This window comes from Leopardus geoffroyi, chromosome E3, assembly GCF_018350155.1.
Source record: "Leopardus geoffroyi isolate Oge1 chromosome E3, O.geoffroyi_Oge1_pat1.0, whole genome shotgun sequence".
In the NCBI taxonomy this organism is placed as follows: Eukaryota; Metazoa; Chordata; class Mammalia; order Carnivora; family Felidae; genus Leopardus; species Leopardus geoffroyi.
In genome coordinates this window covers 24,442,294-24,461,823 of record NC_059340.1, presented here as the reverse complement: position 1 = coordinate 24,461,823, position 19,530 = coordinate 24,442,294, and the positions used below count along the sequence as shown (strand labels likewise).

Here is a 19,530-nt window from a genome sequence, read left to right as displayed (position 1 = left end):
CTCCAGTCTCTCTCATCTGAAAAATATCCTCACTTAACTCCCCATTTCCTCTCTCACTAGTGCTCCTACGGCTTTCCTCCTCAAAATCAAATTTTGTGTTCAGTTGTCCACACATATGTTTCTGTTTCTTCTCTTCAACTCATTCAATATGCCTTTAATCAGGGTCAATGACCTTGTCCATAAATCATAAGTCCAATGGATATTTTTTAGTCTTTATCTTGCCAAGCCTCTTAGCAGTGTTCAACATGGTTGGCTACTTCCTGTTTGCAATACTCTTTTTGGCTTATGTGACACCACACCTGTCTTCCACCTATGTCTCTGACCAGTCCTTCTTTGTCTCCTCTCTTCTGTCCCCCATTTTTAAAAAATGTTTTATTATTTATTTTTGAGAGAGAGACAGAGTGTGAGCGGGAGAGGGGCAGAGAGAGAAGGAGACACAGAATCTGAAGCAGGCTCCAGGCTCCGAGCTGTCAGCACAGAGCCCGACGCGGGACTCAAACTCACCGACCGCAAGATCATGACCTGAGCCAAACTCCGTGCTTAACTGACTGAGGCGCCCAGGCACCCCTCCTACTGCCCTCTCTTTAAGATGACGTTCCTCAGGACTCTGTCTTGGCCCCTCTACTGCCCCTGTGCACTCTTCCTGAGCAAATACGTCTATTCCACTGCCTCCCAAGTCTGTATCATTTGTTTAGAGTGTTCTCTTGACCTCCAGACTTCTATGTCCAACCTCCTCCTCAAGCCCATGTCCCACATCTCACGCTCATTGTGAATCAAGCTGAAAGTATCTTTACACAAATTCCTCTTCATCCTATATTCCCTCCGAGGGAAAGAAGAGGCACCACCAGAGCCACCATTCAGTGGCTCAAGTCCAAAACCTGGTCATCACTTTGACACGTCCTTCTTCTTCATACCTTCTTCAGTGAGTCTGGTCAGACTCACTTCCAAAACATCTCTCTGTCCTACACACTGTCATAACCATGCTGCAAGCCACTCTCCTTTCTCCTAGACAACTGAAGTAGGCTTTGAATGGAACCTCCCGTTCCTGCTGCCAGAAGGAACTTTCTAAACCCAGAATTGGAACATGCCACCCTCCATCTTAAAACCTTTTGATGGTTTCTCACTGCCCTCAGGAACAAGTTCAGGGCCTTAGCTTAGCATTCATGACCCCGCTTGCCTAACACTCAGCCTCATCTCTTGCCATTAGTCCCTGCCGCTCTCTGCTCAGCTGCCCCGAATTGCCTTCAAAGCATCTCAAACTCACCAGGCTCTTGATTGCCACCAGGATTTTCCACAATCTGATTCCTCTTCCTGAGCTCCTCTCTCCCAACTTCACATACCTAATCTCTCAATTTCAAGTCCCAGAGAAATGACACATCCTGGGTTGACCCTGAGCCAGGTGAGCATGTTGTGCCCTTCGTAACACTCCGCACAGGTGTAGTTAATGAAGTTACCACAGCTGGAAAGCTGATGAGAAGCTTATCTGCCTGTGTGCTCTGTAGCCTCAAGACGAACTTGGTTTCTTGCACATAGTAGGCCCTTCATAGCTATTGAATAAACAAGCAAGCAAACAAACAAACAAGGGGCCCCTGAACCAAGCGTGAAGGCCAAATAGGGGGTGGATCAATGAAGCTGGAACTTCAAGGTTGATAGCACACGTGGGGCAGTCCCCTTGAAATCTCAACCTTTCCACAGGGTCACCTGACACCTTTTCTACCAACAGAGGTTTGTGGAGTCAGCCGGAGCTCTCCATAGGCTACAGAGCGTGCCGGGAAGGGAACCTCCCAACTCAGGTCATAATTAAAATCACCCCCCACCTAACCTTTGTCCTTAAGGGGTAAAGCGGCCTGCTCATTCTGGCCGCCCCTGGAAGCATTAGAGATGTAGGCAGTCTGTTGGGAACTATTAAAGTTATTTCAGATGCTTTCCCCTTGGACATAAGGAGACGCTTCTGTTTTTGTTTTTCAGATAGCAGGATTGGTGGGTTTGTGTACTGGGCTAGGGAAAGGCAGTGCCCGGGCTGCAGTTTCTTGCTTTTCCCGCTTGCTCTCCATTTCATTTGTAAAAACAGAGTCATAAAGGAGAAAAGAGGAAGAGGGATTAGGAGATGGTAAACAAATTGAAGGGTTCAAGAAAAAGTGAGACCATGAAGGGGTGTGGCAGCGGTGGGATTCGAACCCACGCCATCGAAATGACTGGAGCCTAAATCCAGCGCCTTAGACCACTCGGCCACGCTACCGCCCGTCGCAGGGCTTTCCGCTGAGACTATATTAGTCTAATGACGTAGTGTCTCACACTCTGTGACCCCGCCCTCTTAGATTTGCGCATGCCCAATAGCAACCTGGATTCTCCTGCGCCTGTGAAGGTATCTTGATCTGTGGCTTCTTTCGGGGCTTTGGAATCACAGTATTTATATGATTGACAGCAATAACTATGGTCAGAATGCCAAATTTAAAGGGAAAGAAGAGTTCCTGAGTGTTAAACATGAATATTCAGTCCTCACGTGTGTGCATTCGATTTGCCGTGTGCGTCGTATACTGTCTACGGCCACCAGGGGACGGTGCCGCGCTGCCGCTTCCTCCCTTGCTGGGCTGGGGGGTCCCGCGCGGAACCCTGCTATGCACAGAAGCCGGCCAGGTCCCCATCCTGCGGACTTCCCAGCCCTATTCCACGTCATCTCTGCAATCCCAGGTGGCCCCATGGCCTGGTCCCTGCCATTGCGAGGTAAGAATCACCGGTCTAGGTGAATGTCGTTACAATGTCAATGAATATTGTTACAGATTATTTGTATGTTGGTCTCCGTCAATCATAATTCTTGGCCACATCTTAGAAGGGGAGAAACTGACTCGCAAAGAGACGAAGTAACTTGCCTCAGCTGCCCCAGGCAGAGCCAGTATTCTCCAGCCTCCCAAAACCCCGGCGTTCTTCTATGCAGGCTCTTTCAGTGTTTTTTTGTTTTTAATGCAATAAGTACAGATCAAATACATAATACATAAGTACATAGCAAACTTCCATTTCTCGTCATCCGTAATTAGTTAACGTTTTGTGTATTTGCTTCAAATATTCTTAAATAAAAAATAAACTGAACTAAGCTGTAAGTAAGATTCAAGTCTCCTTTGATATCTGCAAGTTCGATCCCCCTTCCTCCTTGCTCAGGAGTCTCAGATGCTTTTAGTTAGTCCACTTTTTTCGAATTTTACCTACACATAGGCTTCTCCATTTCCTTGCATATTTAAGGAAAATAACAAAACTACAGTAAAGCTAGACAGGTGGGTGTGGTAAGCTGAATAATTCCTCCACCCACCAAAGACGTCCACATCCAAATCCCCAGAACCTGTGAGTATGTTACTTTATGGGACAAAAGGGACTTTGTTGGTGTGATTAAATTAAGGATCTTCAGGTAGGAAGACTGTTCTGGATTATCCACATGGGCCCAAGGTAATCACAAGGGTCTTTAGAAGAGAGCCGTAGGAATTAGAGCAGGAGACGTGCAGACAGAAACAGAGGTCCCAGTGATACAGCCGCAAGCCAAGGAATGAACTAGAAGCTGTTAAATGTAAGCACACAGATTCTCTCCTACAGCTTATGAAAAGGAACACAAGTGCCTGACACCTTGGTTTTTGGACTTCTAAGTTCTGGAACCGTAAAACCATTGTGTTGTTTCAATCCACTAAATTTGTGGTAATTTGTTACAGCAGTAATGGAAAACTGAAACAGTGTATAAACTGACCCGTCGGCTTGGGAACACAGCCTGAGCCTTGACCCTAGGAAAACTACTTCTCTCTGGACCTCAGTTATTTGTCTGTAGTGATAATGGGGCGATGATGATACCCAGCTCACAGGATTGCTATGGGAATCCCATTTGTTCATTCTGCAGGTATTTCTTGAGCTCCTTCAACATGTCGGGCACTGTTCCGTGTACTTGGCTACACTGGAGTGAAGCGGAGGAAGGTTAAACGTGGTGATGTGCGTCGTGCACTCAAACCTCCCTGGCCCATAGTGTGGGTGGTGTGGTGGTGGTGACTCCAGCGGCCTGAGCTCCCCACTCCCTCCCAGTACCTCAGTTGGCTCACCACCAGAGTTCTTACATGGGTGCTGACCACTTGGTGGTATTATTCCACATACATCTCCCCACCACTGCCTCGAGCTGGTATTTGGCTTTTTCTGAGGACTATAATGGGCCCGGCTGGAATGTCGACTCCGGGAGGGCAGGTGATCGTGTCTTGTTCACCCAAAGCTATTTCCCCAGGACCTAGAACAGTATTGGCAGTGAGACTCTTCCGTATACTGGTGGTTTTGCATCCTTGGTCGAGGCCGCTCCCTCTTGCTATGTGGGCTTTGACAAGGTCAGAGGCAAATGCTTCTGGGCTGGAACAGCCCAGCATGAGAGCTAGCTCGTAGATCTTTTGTCTGAACGTAACCGGACTGTGGTCTATTCTTCTGGAAGATCACCTGTGGCCACAAGCAGGAAACAGAGACCTCTTCAGGTTCCCCAAACACACACCCATCCCTGTCGTGACTCCCATTTCCTGGGAGCAACCTTTCCCCACCCCGGCTCGCTCGCTCTCTCTCTCTCTCTCTCTCTCTCTCATAACTTAATTCAAGTGAACATTAATCTTGCACCTACTAGACCTGATCAGGCAAAGAGCAGGTCTTTTGGGAGGAGTTTCCAGATACCCTCCGGCCAAGAGGTGCTTCTTCAAAAGAACAAAAATCCAGGGGAAGCAAGGCCATGAGCTCATCTGAGCATTTCTCCCCCGCTGGCCCGTGTGGCCTCCCACAGACTTGCTGACCCGGCTTCTCTGGTGATTTGTGTCTTCAAGGGTGCCGCTTGAGAGAGGTCAGCTTCTGTGCAAAGCCAGCCCCAGCACAGCGAGGGTGGGGAGGCCACAGGACCCAAAGCAGCTAGACTGCTTCATTTTGAGGTTTTGTTTCATTTTGGTTTTTGTTTTGGTTTTGAGTGACGTTTCAAAATAACGTTTGTAAAAGTAATTATGTGTTCCTTGTTGACACTCGAGCAAAAAAACAAAAGCAAAAATGAAATAAAATCACCTTGAATTTCTCTACCCAGTTAAACTCTGTCAGCGTTTTGCTAATGGAAAGTGCTGAGTCTTGATCTCAGGGTTGAGTTTGAGCTCCAGCCCCACCTAGGGTGTAGAGATTATTTTTTAAATCTTGAAAAAAAAAATAGGGGGTACCTGGGTGGCTCAGTCAGTTAAGCGTCCAACTTCGACTCAGGGGATGATCTCCTGTCTCTTTCTGGCTTCTGTGCCGACAGCTTGGAGCCTGGAGCCTGCTTGGGATTCTGTGACTCCCTCTCTCTCTGCCCCTCCCCCACTCGCACCCTGTCTCTCCCTCTCTCTCTCAAAAATAAATATTAAAAACATTTTTTAAATTAAAAAAATCCTAAAAAATAAATTTGAAATGTAACATAATGCATGCCGGTTGTAATTTTTTTTTTTCAAATGTTATATCGTATGTATAAAGTTGGAGGGAAGTTCTCTTCCTCACCATCGCTGCCCTTTACAACTGAATCCCCACAGCTCAGGCAGGAGCTCTTTACCCTGTAAAGAGTGACCTTCCAGATCTTTTCCTATGCAGATGTGTGTAAATGCCCCACTCTGTTCCTGGGGTTTGCTTTGCACAAGGCAAGGGGAGAAACGCACCACCCAAAAGACCCAAGTGTAGTCATTTTGTGTGAGTCTTCCTATAGCTACACTTGGGCTATGCCATGGTTCTGTGATACACTTCATTTTTTATGCCCAGGAGGCCGGGGACCTTCGGAGCCACGGAAGTGCGCCAAGGAGGACTTTCAAGCTACTGCTTTAAAGCATCTCACTGTGGTTCCCGAAAGTTGGGAGACAGGATTTTATAGGGCAGAGAAACTACTGTATGTGATACTACAGCTTTGGGTACATGTCATTATACATTTGTGCAGATTCATGGAATGTACAACACCCAGAGCGAAGCCTAATATTGACAATGGACTTGGGTGATAATGATGTGTCAGTGTAAGTTCACCACTTGTAACAAATGTACCGCTCTGGTGGGGGACATTGATGACAGGGAGGCCGTGCCTGTGTGGGGACAGGGGAGATATGGGAAATCTCGGACCTTCCGCTCAGTTCTGCTGTGAACCTAAAATCGCTCTATAACCGTTGCAGACGCAGGCTCCTACGGACAGGAGATCTGAGCCTTTAACACTTGAGAACATTTCCCTTCTGTGGCATATGGGGCTAGGGTGGTTCTCCATCCTCTCTGAGCCTCTGTGAGGGTTATACCCATCTCCTGGAAGGTGAGAACAGCCATGTATCCGCGACGGGGCTAGTGCGCGTAAGAGCTGGGCTACTGCTCCTGGTGACCTTTCTTCTGCTGCCACACCCCGAAGCACCATGGTGAGATGGAGACTCCGTGAGCACTTTGTGTGTGTGGGGGGGGGGGGGGTAGGGGGAGGGGGTTAACACCTCTAATGTGATGTGATTCACATGCCGTACAATATCCCCATTTATTTATTTGCTTATTTTAAAGGGAGAATACCTGAGCAGAGGGAAGGAGAGAGATAGAGAAAGGGAGAATCTTAAGCAGGCTCCACACTCCATGCAGAGCCCGACGCGGGGCTCAATCCCACCACCCCGGGATCATGACCTGAGCTGAAATCAAGAGTCAAATGCTCAACCCAGTGAGCCACCCAGGCACCTCTATACCCATTTAAAGTGTATAATTCAGGTTTTGTTTTTGTTTCAGTATATCCAAAGTTTACAACCATCACCAGGATTATTAATTTTAGAACATTTTCATAGCCCCCAAAAAGAAACCCCACACCCTTTTGTAGTCACTGCCCATTCTCCCCAAACTCCCCTCCCAGCCCCAGGCAACCAATAATCTACCTTCTGTCACTTTGAATTTCCCCAATCTGGACATTTTATATCAATAAATTTATATAGTAAGTTGCCTTTTGTGACTAGCTCCTTTTGCTTAGCGTAATGGTTTTTCCTTAAAGATTTAATTTTTAAGTAATCGCTACACCCAATGTCGGGCTCGAACCCACAACCGCAAGAATAAGAGTCGCACGTTCCACCGACTGAGCCAGCCGGGCGCCTCTTAGCATAATTTTTTTAAGGTTCATCCATGTTGTAGCATGTGTCAGTGCTTCATTCATATTTACTGCCAAATAATATTTCGTTGTATGGATATACCACATTTTAATTACCTGTTCATCAGCTGATGGATAGTCGGGTTTCACATTTTGGCTATTATGACTAATACTGTTTTGAACATTCATGTATCAGTTTTTGTGTCGGCATATGTTTTTATTTCTCTTGGGAATGGAATTGCTGGGTTGTATGGTAACCCAATGTTTAATTTTTTGAAGTAAAGGTTTTCAAAGTGGTTAAACCCAAAGGGTTTTCTTTGAGTGGTAAGAGCTCTCTATATATTCTAGCTACGAATCCCTTATGAGATACAGGATTCGTCAATATTTTCTCCCATTATCTGAAATGTCTTCTCACTGTCTTTTTTTTTTTTTTTTTTTTTAAGTATTGTTGAGTCACAACCACACAGTATTACATTAGCTTCAGGTGTGTCTTTTCACTTTCTTGATGGTATCTTTTGCATCTTGTGGGTTATTGAGTCCCTTACTCTGGACTCCTCTGGTGGGAAAGGGGGAAAAAAACCAACTCCCTGTCGGTGAGAAGAGGGATTTTTCCAATAGAGGCAGGGATTTTGTCCCTCAGAGCTTGAAGAGGAGATGGCTGCCTGTGTGACAGAAGGAGGGGCAGGCTTTAGGGCAGGGGAGCAAGGCTTGGAACTGGAGTGGGCCAATGAAGAGTGCCCTGGGAAGGGTTTATTCTTCCTCTTGGATACTGTAACATTGCTAGTATGGTTTAATGTTTTCTGTCCTATATTTAATTCTTGTTACCCCAAACTTTTCAGTAAAGTCTGAACAACTTTGTGTGATGGTTATAGGAGGTGATCAAGGACTGAGTAAAAACCAAGAATGGTTCTGACCCACATCTCCTTGCTGAGGCCACCCAGGCACTGTCTTCCCAAAGCTACTGGAAGTGATGCCTACTTTTCCTTCAGAGCCCGGCTCAAATGCCATTTCTTCAGAGAAGCCTTTCTGAGCAGGTTTGCCTTATAATCTCCCCTTCTTGCCCATACCTCTCGCTCCTGGCACACCTGGAGGTTTATAATGGTATGATGGAATAATGACTATGAGAGAAATTGCCGTTCTCCCATTTCTTACCCCATTAGTTCTCCGAAGGCAGGACTTTCCCCCAACTCCTAGCACAATACTTGGCCCACAATAGGGGCTTAATAAATTTTTGCCATGAGAATGAATGTCCAGAAACCCTAGGCTTAAATCCTATTAGCTTAACAACTCTCTGGAAGAGAGATTCTGGTTTTTATGCTTGCTAGAAAAGATGCAGATAAGTATCTCATTGGCCTGGCTTGGGTCACATGCTCATCCCAGAACCAATCAGTGTGGCTAAAAGGATGGAATGTGCTGATTGGCCAGGTCTTCTCGTGTGTTCACACTTGGCCCCATGTCAGTGGGAAGGGCCATCCTCAACCTGAGAATAGGGTGAGCTAGTTTCCTGAGGACAAATCAAGATCCTCCTGCAAAGAAGGGGACTTCTGGGCAGACAAAACTTACAGAGGCTCAGAGGAGTTAAATAACTTGCCCAACACCACTCAGAGCTTTAAGTAGTTAAGTAATGCAGTCTTGGTGGGTTTTTTTTGTTTTGTTTTGTTTTTTGTCTGGTTTTGGACTTGGACAGAGTAGCTCAGACTCTGTTCCTGCCCAACATTCCCACCGTCAGAATTTCAGGTGCAATTTTGTCTTGCCAAAAGCCAGTTTTCCCAAAACATCAAACCAAAATATCTACTGGCTCTGGTATTTTCCAAAACTTGTAGTACAGAGGCCAGAGGCTACAACACTCAGTGATAGGTTTCAAGACCATTTCATTCATTCCCCCCCCCCCCACTACCTTATGAGATGCTGCCATATGTCATCCCCCTTCCTCAAGCCACATAAACTTGAACCTGCTCCCTACAGAGGCCATGGCACCTGGTAAGCTGAAGGCCTTTGCTCTCTCAGGGGAATCTGAATGTTCAGGGACCTCAAAAACTGAAGAGTCAAGGCTTAGGGACAGGACACTTGAGGGGCCAGTGTATACTCATGCCTGGGTCAAATCCTGGGTCTGCCATTGACTGTGTAACCTTGGGAACGTCCTTTAACCTGTCTCATTCTGTGTATGAAGTGGGGACAATAAGAGCATTGGGATGGTAATCAAAGAGCTAATCCTGTAAAGCAGTTACTTACCACAGTCACTTGCACAAAGTGAGTGTCCGGTAAAAATATCAGCGCCTACTACATCCCCCCATATACCAAAGCAAGCATTACAAATGACGGGTGGCTCTTGACTACGAAAACATGTTCACAAGCTAGTGTCACCCAGGGAAAGGAGCAAGGGAAAGGAGTCACTCTTCCTTAGAAAAATGTGAATATACCTACATGTATACCCAGATATCGTTGTCTGTCTCTGGTCTGCCTGCACCTGTGGTCTCTGTGTTTGCTGGGCCTCACCTGAGCAAAGACTCAGCATGCCCTCCAGCTCCTGTAATATAGATGCCCTTTGCCAAGAGGAGCCACCTTAGAAATCTCTTGGGCAGGGGTGCCTGGCTGACTCAGCTGGAGGAGTGCACCACTCTTGATCTTGAGGTGGTGAGTTTGAGCCCCATGTTGGGTGTTAGAGATTACTTAAATAAGTAAAACTTTAAAAAAAAAAAAAATCTATGTAAGCCTCGGTTTTATGATCTGTGAAATAGAGCTAATGCAACCTACTCACAGGGTTGGTGTGAAACTGGAATGAGATAAATCACTCAATAAATATCACTTATTATTTTTATATCTGAAATTATATCTGAAATAAGAGCTGTGAAATTTCTAAAAGTTTATTAGAAAAGTATCTGGAAGGATATAGTATCAGCATGTTCACAGTGGTTATCACACGTTTTGTATCCTTTCTTCTTTATACCTTTCCATATTTATCCATTCATTCCACAGGTGTTTATTAAACATTTACTATATGCCGAGCCCTGAGAGTTAGGAATACGGCAATTTACTGGAATGGCAAGGAACGTCTACAGGGGATACTAATCAAATAATCACACAAATAGCTGCAATTGTCGTAAGTGCCTACGTTTTAACAAAGAAGAAATCAGGGAAAAAAACAATTTCGGATAAAAATAGTTTAAGGTTACACATGGAGACTTAAACAATGAGATGGATTTCTAGTGATTTTGGAAAGGACTTCACGAATTACCCACCGGGAGGGCGCCCCTTTCGCGGGTGGGTGCTAGGACCGCCCCCCACATTAGGTCCGGACGCCGTGTAGTCAGCAGGCGGGGAGGCTGGCATTCAGCGCGGGTTGTGCCCTGGGGCCTGGAGACTTGCGTGGGGGCTGCAGGAGCGGTGACGGCCACCGGGGGGCGGGCACGTAAGTGCTGCGCGGTGCGCCCGCCGGGCCAGAGCCCCGCCCCTGCCCGCCTGCTGGTGCCCCAGCCCCGCTCCTGCCGGGATCCGACGTCCGTTTCCCTGCGCTGCAGCTGCCCCAGCTCCGCTGACTGTCGCCGGCGCTCCCGCCCCCGATACGCGTCCTCAGCGCCCCGGGATCGTTCCAGCGGCCCATCGCGCCCCGGGATCGTGCCGGCGGCCGCCGCGCCCAGAGATCTATCCAACCGCCCTGCGCAGCCCTCTCTGCCTCCCAGGAGCGCCTGCCGGTGCGCCCTGTTCGCCGCTCCCCGGGACTTTCGGGGGGCCCGCCCGCCCTGCACCCTGGAGCACCGGGCCGCGAGCCTCTGCCAACTCCTCTGGTTCTTCGCGGCCGTGGGCAGCGGCTGCGGTGCCTGTCCGCCCGAAGGAGGTAAGTGCTGGCCGCGTGTAGCCAGGCGGATGGGGGGCCGGGATCCGGCGATGCAGGCCTGGCGCGCACCGGTGCACCGGGTCCCGGAGCGCGCTGGGTCCGAGCCTGGAAGTGGGGCGGAGGCGGCGCAGAGTGTGTGAAGCGCTTCTTCTGTGGGTTCAACTCTTTGGGACTCTGTGTTTGCTTCTGTAAAAGCGGGGAGTCATGCAGATTAACGGCAGTGTCTGTTGGGAAAACACTTGGCACGCCGTCGGCAGGGAGAGGCAGTTTGGGGGCCTCCGCCCCGGGCTCCTCAGAGCCCGTAGAGGGTGGGGGCGGTGCTGCCTTCCTGTCTCCTGCGGGGCCCCGAGCCTCATGCCCTACCCTGGCCCCTGAACAAGAGGCCTGAATTCCTGGAACCCCGAGGACAGCGTAGACGCGCCCTTGCTGTATTGTTGACTGCGGGAGGGAGTTTGGGTGTTGGCAGGCTCCGCCGACATGTGCGCCGAGGGCCGGGCATTGATAGGCGAGTGGCGGCGCGGGGGTGGAGGCCTCTTGGGTAAGTCCCGGCCTAGATCGGCCAGCACCCGGGCGGAGGACTGAGGGGAGCCAGCCCGGCTGCGCCCCTAGTGTGACAGATGGGCTGCATGGGAAGGGGCCGCTACATGTGCTGTGGGGACACTCTGGGAGCCTGACTTCTGGGCCCTTGGCCCGGGACGCTGCTTGCCTGGGGCCACAGTTTCAGCCAGGAAGTGGAGTGACATAGTCCAGCCCTATGATTTTATAGAGGAGGAAACCGAAGCCCAGGGTTGTCTAACAGCCAACTAATGAGCAAAAGGTACTAAGCGCGGACCCTTAGAGCAAGCAGGTGGGAGCCAGTTGTGCCCGCTGTGTGGAGGTGCGTGGAGGGGGGAGGTTACTGGGAGGCTTCCTGGAGGAGGTGATGTTTGAGCTGATTTGGAAAGGATGCCTGTGGAAGGAGGTAGGGTTTAGAGATAGCGTATGCACACATTCATTCCTTTGTTCATGTATTAACTCAACAAATACGATAAAGCTTCTAGACGATGTGGATTCAGGTGTGACCCAGTTGGGATGGCCATCCTCCCTCCTTTGAGTTCCCTTCTCAAAGAGGGTTTTGCAGGGGTCAGGGGAGGCAGAAAGTCAGAGCCTAACGATCACTTAATATGGTTTCAGATTGTGTAGGATCGATTGTGTACATTCTGTGATGTACAGTTTCTCTCTTTTGTGCTTTCGGTGACGGCACACTGCTTTCTGGCTGATTGAGGATGTCGCCCTGAGATTATTTTAAACCGTTTTTAATGTATAATATGGCAGAGACGGCGATTAGTCCCCTCTTCCAGGGGTATCACCTGGCTGAATTTCCCAGGCTCCCTTACAGTTTGGGGGGCTGTGTGACTGCATTTTGGCCGGTGGGATGTGAGCAGAAATAGCGTGTGCCCCTCTTGAGCTTGAACCCCAAAAACCTCCCGCCCCCTCTGTCCACATATACCAACGGAGTTGGAGGGCTCTGAGGGCCTAGGAGAGGGCAGAGCTACCAGATGGGAGGAGTCTGGGCCCCTGAATGACTGTGGAGTAGAGTCCCACCCCCCTTTCTGCCTCCCTTGGGGGTCCATGTCTGCTGAAGGGAATGGGGCTCCAGTAAGCTCTTTGGAAGGTCTGGGGCTGTGCGTGGGGTTTATTGGCTGTGGCCTTTGCATCCGGGCGATCTGGCTGGGCTGTTTCCCTGGGGAAGGGCGTCTTTAAGGCCTTTTTTCTCACACTGGTCAGATTCCCCAAAGAAGTCTTGTCCAGTCTTTGGCAGGATTGACACCCAGTTGCCGGGACACGGAGAACATTGTGGGAGAAAATGGAAGGTCAACGGCAGAAACTTGGATTTGTTCAAGCTCCTTCTCTAGGAATCACTCTTTCTGACCCAGTTCTTAAAGCTGAAGCAGAAAAAAAATTGATGGTTGGGACTATATCCAAAGTAATGGCGGCTGGCTGGACTGATTAAAAAATAAAAGTTTTGTGTTGGAGAGATCAGTTCTGCTGACCAAGAAGCTGCAGACTGTTGCCTTAGTAAACTGAGAATATTCTAGAAGAAGGTGATTATGGTGGCCACCACAGGATGAAAGCGTTTTTTGTTTTGTTTTTGAGAGAGAGAGAGAGGAGAGCATGTGAGTGGGGGAGAGGGACAGTGGGGGGCGGGGGAAGAGAGAGAGAGAGAGAGAGAGAGAGAGAGAGAATCTTAAGCAGGCTCCATGCTCAGCATGGAGCCCGATGTGGGGCTTGATCCCACAACGCTGGGATCATGACCTGAGCCAGAATCAAGAGTCAGAAACTCAACCAACTGAGCCACCCAGGTGCCCCTAAAGTGCCTTGGGTATTTGAATGTTGCTGGATTGAACCCTTGTAGACAAGAGTGATGGGCACAAGCAGAAGGCTCTGAACAAAGGAAACAGCGAGTTACTAACATGCTGATGATAAAATAGGAGATGACGGTCTCTGGGTCCCCAAAACTCTAGGGCTGGGAACACCCAGAGAAGCATTTCAAATGGCTAGAAAGTCAGAGGGGTGGACAAGTGTTCAGATCTTCAGCTGTGACACTTTCCCGCCCTAGCAAGGACTCCACAGGTGGAGTCAGCTGCAGAGAATTTCTCTAGGCCATTGGTTCTGGAACTTAACTGCACATTATCAGAACCACCTGGTGAGCTTGTTTAAACACAGATTGCTGGGCCCACCTCCAGAGTTTACTTCAGTGGGACTGGAGTGAGGCCCGAGAATTGGAAAATACCATGTTCTGCTGCTGCTGCTACTGGTGGTGCCATGACCACACTTTTAGAAGGACTGATTTAGCAAGTGATGGCGAGTAAAAGCCCTGGATTCAGCCCACACTGTCTTCACACCCAACTACCCCACTTTCTAGCCATGTGATTTTGGGGAAGTCACTTAACCTCTCTGTTCCTCAGTTTCCTTGTCTGTAGGATGAAGCTAATAGTGCCTATCTCCTGGGCTTCAGGGGAGGCTCCCTGGAGGAGGCGGCATCTAAACTGAGACCTGAAGGATGAGCAGAACAGTTGGCCAGGGGTTGGGTAGGGAGGGCAGGCCTGGCTGTGTGCCAGGCAGAGGGCACAGGGAATGGGGAACCTGTGCCCTCCAGGGAACTGAGAGGAACTATGGTGTAAGTGCTTTGTAAGTGACACCGAAATGCTGCAAATCTGTTCTGTGCTACGTGTCTCAGGGCAGGATTGCAGTTGAGGGAGAGCTGACCAGGTTGTGGAAAATGGGCTGCCTGGAAGCAGCGCCAGTTACTCCTGCCCACATTCCATTGGCCCGAATGCAGTCACATGGCCCCACCTAGATGCACAGGATGCTGGGAAATGTAGTCCGTGGTGGGGCAGGGGAGCACAAATCTGTGGTGGAGAGCTAGCGGTCTATGCCACAGCAGCTTTTTATGACCCTTGGCCACCTCTCTTACCTCTCCTTCTCTGCTTACTCTGCTCCGCTTTGTAGGATGAGTGAATTTTACAGATGAGGAAGCTGAGGTTCAGAGAGGTTAAGTAATTTGCCTAATGTCACTGAGCTAGTAGTGGCAGAGACAGGACTTGAACCCAGGTCTATTTGTCCTCGAAGCCTGTTGGTTCAGATCGTAGTCCTGGGTGCTTTTTAAGGGCCTCCCTATGATCCAGGTTTTCCTAATCAGGATCTCAGCCATGTCTCGAGCTAACTAAGCCCCAGATGCCTTGTAATTATAATGGCATAGTCCCTCCACTCCACGCCTGCACTGCCCATGATGGCCATAGAACTTGCCATCTTTTCTCTAATTACTCATTCACGCAACATGCATTTACATAGAACCTGCTGTGTGCCAGGCATTGTGCTCTTGGCTCGGAGCTGGCGAGGAATAAGACACAGCCCCTTTTGTTCCAAACGTTCACATGGTTTGGCCACCGAGAGGCTATGTAAACACAGAGCTCCCCTGAGAAGTGAGACACGCTGGATCCCTGGTCTGACCCGCCAGGAGTACAGAGTGTCCCGGGTACATGAGAAGGGTGCCCAGCAAATGATTAAAAATTAAATTCAAGCTCTCTTGTGCATTTTGTAAACCGAAGCTATAATGACAATATTATGTGCTTTGTATTCTAAATTGTGTTTTTCTGATTTTTAAAACAATAAAATTGCCTTTGCTCCATGACAGTTTTATATGCACAAAGCACAGTGTATGTGCCGCAGTGATCTTTTTATGAGCCTCAGCGGAGCAAACGTTGACTTCTCTCCTTGGGTTCAGCCGCGGGGTGCTGTTCTCATCAGTGAGTAAGTTTATTTCTTCAGTTCAAAAGAAACACCAGGACCGGTATGCATGGAGATCTGCTTTTAAAGAGGAGAGGAGGGGGAGTGGGTCAGGGGAAGCTCCTTGAGCTTCCCCCAGAATCTTTCTAAAGTGGGGTTTCTCGGAACTATTAACATCCTGAGCTGAATACTTCTGGGTTGTGGGGCCTGTGCTGTGCACTGCAGAGTGTCTAGCAGCATCCCTGGTACACTCGGTACACTATTCACTAGATACCAGGTATACTCGGAGAGTTGTGACAACCAAAAACGTCTCCAGACGTTGCCGAAATGTCTCCTGAAGGGGCAAAAGTGCCCCAGTGTTTAGGGCCACTGTTCTAGGCTACATTTGTTTTCCATTGCTCCTATAGCAAATCACCACACGCTTAACACAAATTTCTTATGGTTCTGGAGGTCAGAAGTTCAAAAGTCAAGGGGCACCTGGGTGGCTCACTCAGTCGGTTGAGTGTCTGACTTTGGTTCAGGGCGTGATCTCACAGTTTGTGAGTTTGAGCCCCGCGTCGGGCTCGCTGCTGTCAGCACAGAGCCTGCTTCAGATCCTCTGCTTCCCCCTCTGCCCCTCCCGTACTCACGCCCTCTCTCTCAAAAATAAAAATAAAACATTACAAAAAAGTTCAAGGGGCACCTGGGTGGCTCAGTTGGTTAAGCGGCCGACTTCAGTTCAGGTCATGATCTTGCGGTTCATGAGTTCAAGCCGTGCTTCGGGCTCTGTGCTGACAGCTCGGAGCCTGGAGCCTGCTTTGGATTCTGTGTCTCCTTCTTTCTCTGCCCCTCCCCTGCTTGCTCTCTGTCTGTCTGTCTGTCTGTCTGTCTCTCTCTCTCTCTCTCAACAATAATAAACATAAAAAAATTTTTTTTTCATGTTCAAAAGTCGAGGGCTCAGTTCCTTCTGGAGACTCTAGGAGAAATCTATTTCCCTGCCTTTTCCAGCTTCTAGGGACCGACTGCATTTCTTGGCTTGTGGCCCCATTCTCCATGTTCAAAGCCAGCTGCATGGCATCTTCAAATCTTTCTCTAGGACCCCTGCTTCCATTATCATGTCTCTTTAGCTCTGACCCTCCTGCCTCCTGTTTATAAGGACCCTTGTGATTATATACGGTACATTGGGATTTTCCAGGAGAATCTCTCCATCTCAAGATCACATTCCCAGGGTGACTTTTACCATGTAAGGGAGCATAGTCACAGATACTGGAGATTAGGATGTGGACATCTTTTGGAGGGCCAGTTTCTGCCCACCACATAGAATGTTCAGCCTCTGGGTATAATCGAAATGCTTCTGGAGAGCCTGGCAGGAGCAAAGTGACTTAGGGAGTGGGGCTTGGGGGGTGGTCACAATAACAGCCAATACTTTTGAGCTCCAGTTCTCTGTCAGGCATCCCATGCCGGATCTCACTGATTCCTCAAACATCTCCAGGGGTCCGTACTGTTGGTCCTCTGTTTCACAGATGAGGACACCACCTAGGGGAGACTTTCTAGAAGGAGTAAAAATTTGAGCTGGATTTTGAAGAGAACCAAGGGGTTTGGCAGCAGGTAGGAGAGGCATTTCAGAAAGAGGGCCCGTGGGGTGCCAGGGGCAGGGAGGTGGGAACTTGGTGTGAATGGTTCTTCAGGGCAGGGCAGGTGGGTGTAGACATCTGCAAATCAGTCCTTTTATCCTGACATTCTCATATAAACTCTCTCATTTTTCCACAATAGTTTAAATATTTTTTCATGAGCACCTACCACATGCTGGGGTTATAGACATTAATAAGACACCGACATGAGCTCGTCACCTCTGTTACTATCCCCACCCTCAGTAAATAAATAAAACCCAGCCCAGAAAGGTATTTGATTAGCACCATTGAGTCCTGCCAGGGCCAGGTGCTGTGGGGGACACAGACTCCAGGAAGGCTCAGCTTACCCTTAGGACAGCACTTTGGCTCCTAATGGGGAAGCTGGGATTCAAACCAGGCCCTGCAGCTGCAGAACACAGCTTCTCAGCCCCTATTTTGGCTTTGATTTTTATTAAATTTTTCCACCAGATTTATCGAGATATAATTGACAAATAAAAATTGTATGTATTAAACGTGTCCAACATGACGGCTTGGTATACATATGCATTGTGAAATGATTACCACAGTGAACCTAATTAACATATTTATCGACTCACATAGTTACCTAAGTTTTTTATGTTTGTGTGAGAATAATTAAGATCTTTTCTCCGGGCACCTGGCTGGCTCAGTCTGAAGAGCATGGGACTCTTGATCTCCAGGTCTTGAGTTCAAGCCCCACTTTGGGTGTAGAGATACTTACATAAACTTTAGAAAAATCTATTCTCTCAGTGAATTTCCAGTATACAGTAGAGTATTACTAACTATAGTCGCCGAGCTGTACATTACATTCCCAGGACTTACTCATCTTGCACAACTGAAACTTTGTACCCTTTGACCAACATCTTCCTATTTCCTCCACCTCCCAGCGCTGGACAACTACCATCTGACTTTCTGTTTTTATGACTTTGGTGTCTTTGGGGGTGTTTTTGTTTTGTTTTGTTTTGTTTTTCGTGAGATCACAAAATGTTTGTCTTCCTATGTCTGGCATATTTCACTGAACATAATGTCCTCCGGGTTCATTCATGTTTTTGCAAATGGCAGGATTGCTTTCCTTTTTTTAAGACTGTATAACATTCCATTGTATATGTACGCCAGATTTTCTTTATCCATTCATCCATCTCTTAGGTGGTTTCCATACGTTGACTATTGTAAATAATGCTGCAGTGAACACGAGAGTGCAGATGTGTCTTCAAGATAGTTTTTCCTTTCTGGTTTGAAGGAAACTGAGGACTCCTGCTACCGCCCAAGATACCCTTGGAACAAGCCGGGGTTGCAGCCCAGGGCATCCTGCCCCTGCTCACCCCTCCTCCCCAAGGTACCCCATCGCAAGCAGGCTGTCACTTCTTTGCCCAGCAGTTCCCGTCATTGCCAGATAAGAGTCCATGTCGAGTACATAGCATGGCACCTGGGACACCGGAAGCTGTCTACATGTGTTACTTATCTGTCTCACTTCAGTAAAAATTACGCATCTTCCATAGGAACGAAAGTATCTTCTTCTTTCTTATCACTCATTTGCAGCACAAAAGCCACATCTTTGCTTATCTCCCTTGGTGAGATGAACTCATGCTAACCTGTAAGAAACCCATAGCTCCTTGTGCTTGGTGGAATAAGACAGCATTCTTGGCATGAGATCTAAAGGAACCAGGAGAGGGACTGCCAGTCTGGGGGTGGTGGAGTGTGGAAGGGAAGTGCGAAGTTCAAGGGAAGCTCAAGTCTCATTTATCACACCAGGAAATCAATATATAAGGACCCAAATAGGCAAAGTAAGAAATGGCAGAGAAACCATTTAGGGATGTGGCAGTATCTACCTGAAGTAACATCTAGAATAATTGGAAGTGGTTGCCTCTGGAGGTGGGAAGCAGGGCTGCCCTGTCCTCTTGCAAAGGTTGTAAACTAAAGTTGAGCAGTACCCCACCTGTACGGTCATACACCATGGACTCAATAGGAAAATGCCATTATTTTTAACCACGGGCTTTACTGAAACTTTTTTAATTATAAGAAATAATACACAGTGGCTCTAAGTGCTGGCTGGGTTTGGACTCTTCATAATGCAGGTAAGAAAAACCTATGTATAATCAGCTAAGTCATCCCCAGACCCCCCAAAAAGGGGCGGTGTCAGGCATGTTTGGATTCATGGTCTCAAATGATATCACCACTATTTGTTTTTCTCTAAATCTCTTGTTCCGCTTTCTGCCAATCGTCACCTTTGTTCTCTGGTGGCCTCAGCCCCTGTCTCTGATTCACATCCTACACAAACGGACGACCTTCTCTACTCTCTCAGACTAAAACCCCTGGCTTACCTGGGATTGGGCCAGATTGGTTAGCTTGAGTCACATGCTCACCTGTGAGCCAATCACTGTGGCCAGGTGCCTGAATGCTGTGATTGGCTTAGACCTGGGTCATGTGACACACCCTGTTCCCTGATGGTGCATCTCCAATCACAGAACATGGGAGCGGGTGGGTGGCGGGAGGGGAACAGATCCTGGAACAGAAACAGGTGTGTGACCCAAGGTGGCCCCCAAGTCACCCTGTTCGCGGCGGTGCAATTGACGACCCTGTGGGTTCTGCTGTGCTGGGCATGTGGTAGTGGTGTGTGTGCGCTGGCCACATCACGTGGACAATATCGGCTCTGGGATGCTGACTCCTGGGAGTGGCCGGCAGTTCACTTCTACAGGTAGCGAGGC

At 48.5% G+C, this 19,530-nt stretch overlaps 1 protein-coding gene and 1 non-coding gene across 2 annotated transcripts in view; one reads left to right on the top strand and one right to left on the bottom strand.

The window, feature by feature from the left end:
• Positions 1-2,157: 2,157 nt before the first annotated feature.
• Positions 2,158-2,239, bottom strand: TRNAL-UAG. The gene has a single exon. It is a non-coding gene; the product is annotated as a tRNA-Leu (tRNA).
• Positions 2,240-10,532: 8,293 nt separating this feature from the next.
• Positions 10,533-19,530, top strand: part of EEF2K (eukaryotic elongation factor 2 kinase) — a 63,829-nt gene continuing 54,831 nt past the window's right edge. The window contains exon 1 of the mRNA XM_045461202.1: positions 10,533-10,928. The gene's annotated coding sequence lies outside the window, so the exon portion shown is untranslated. The remainder of the gene's footprint in view (positions 10,929-19,530) is intronic.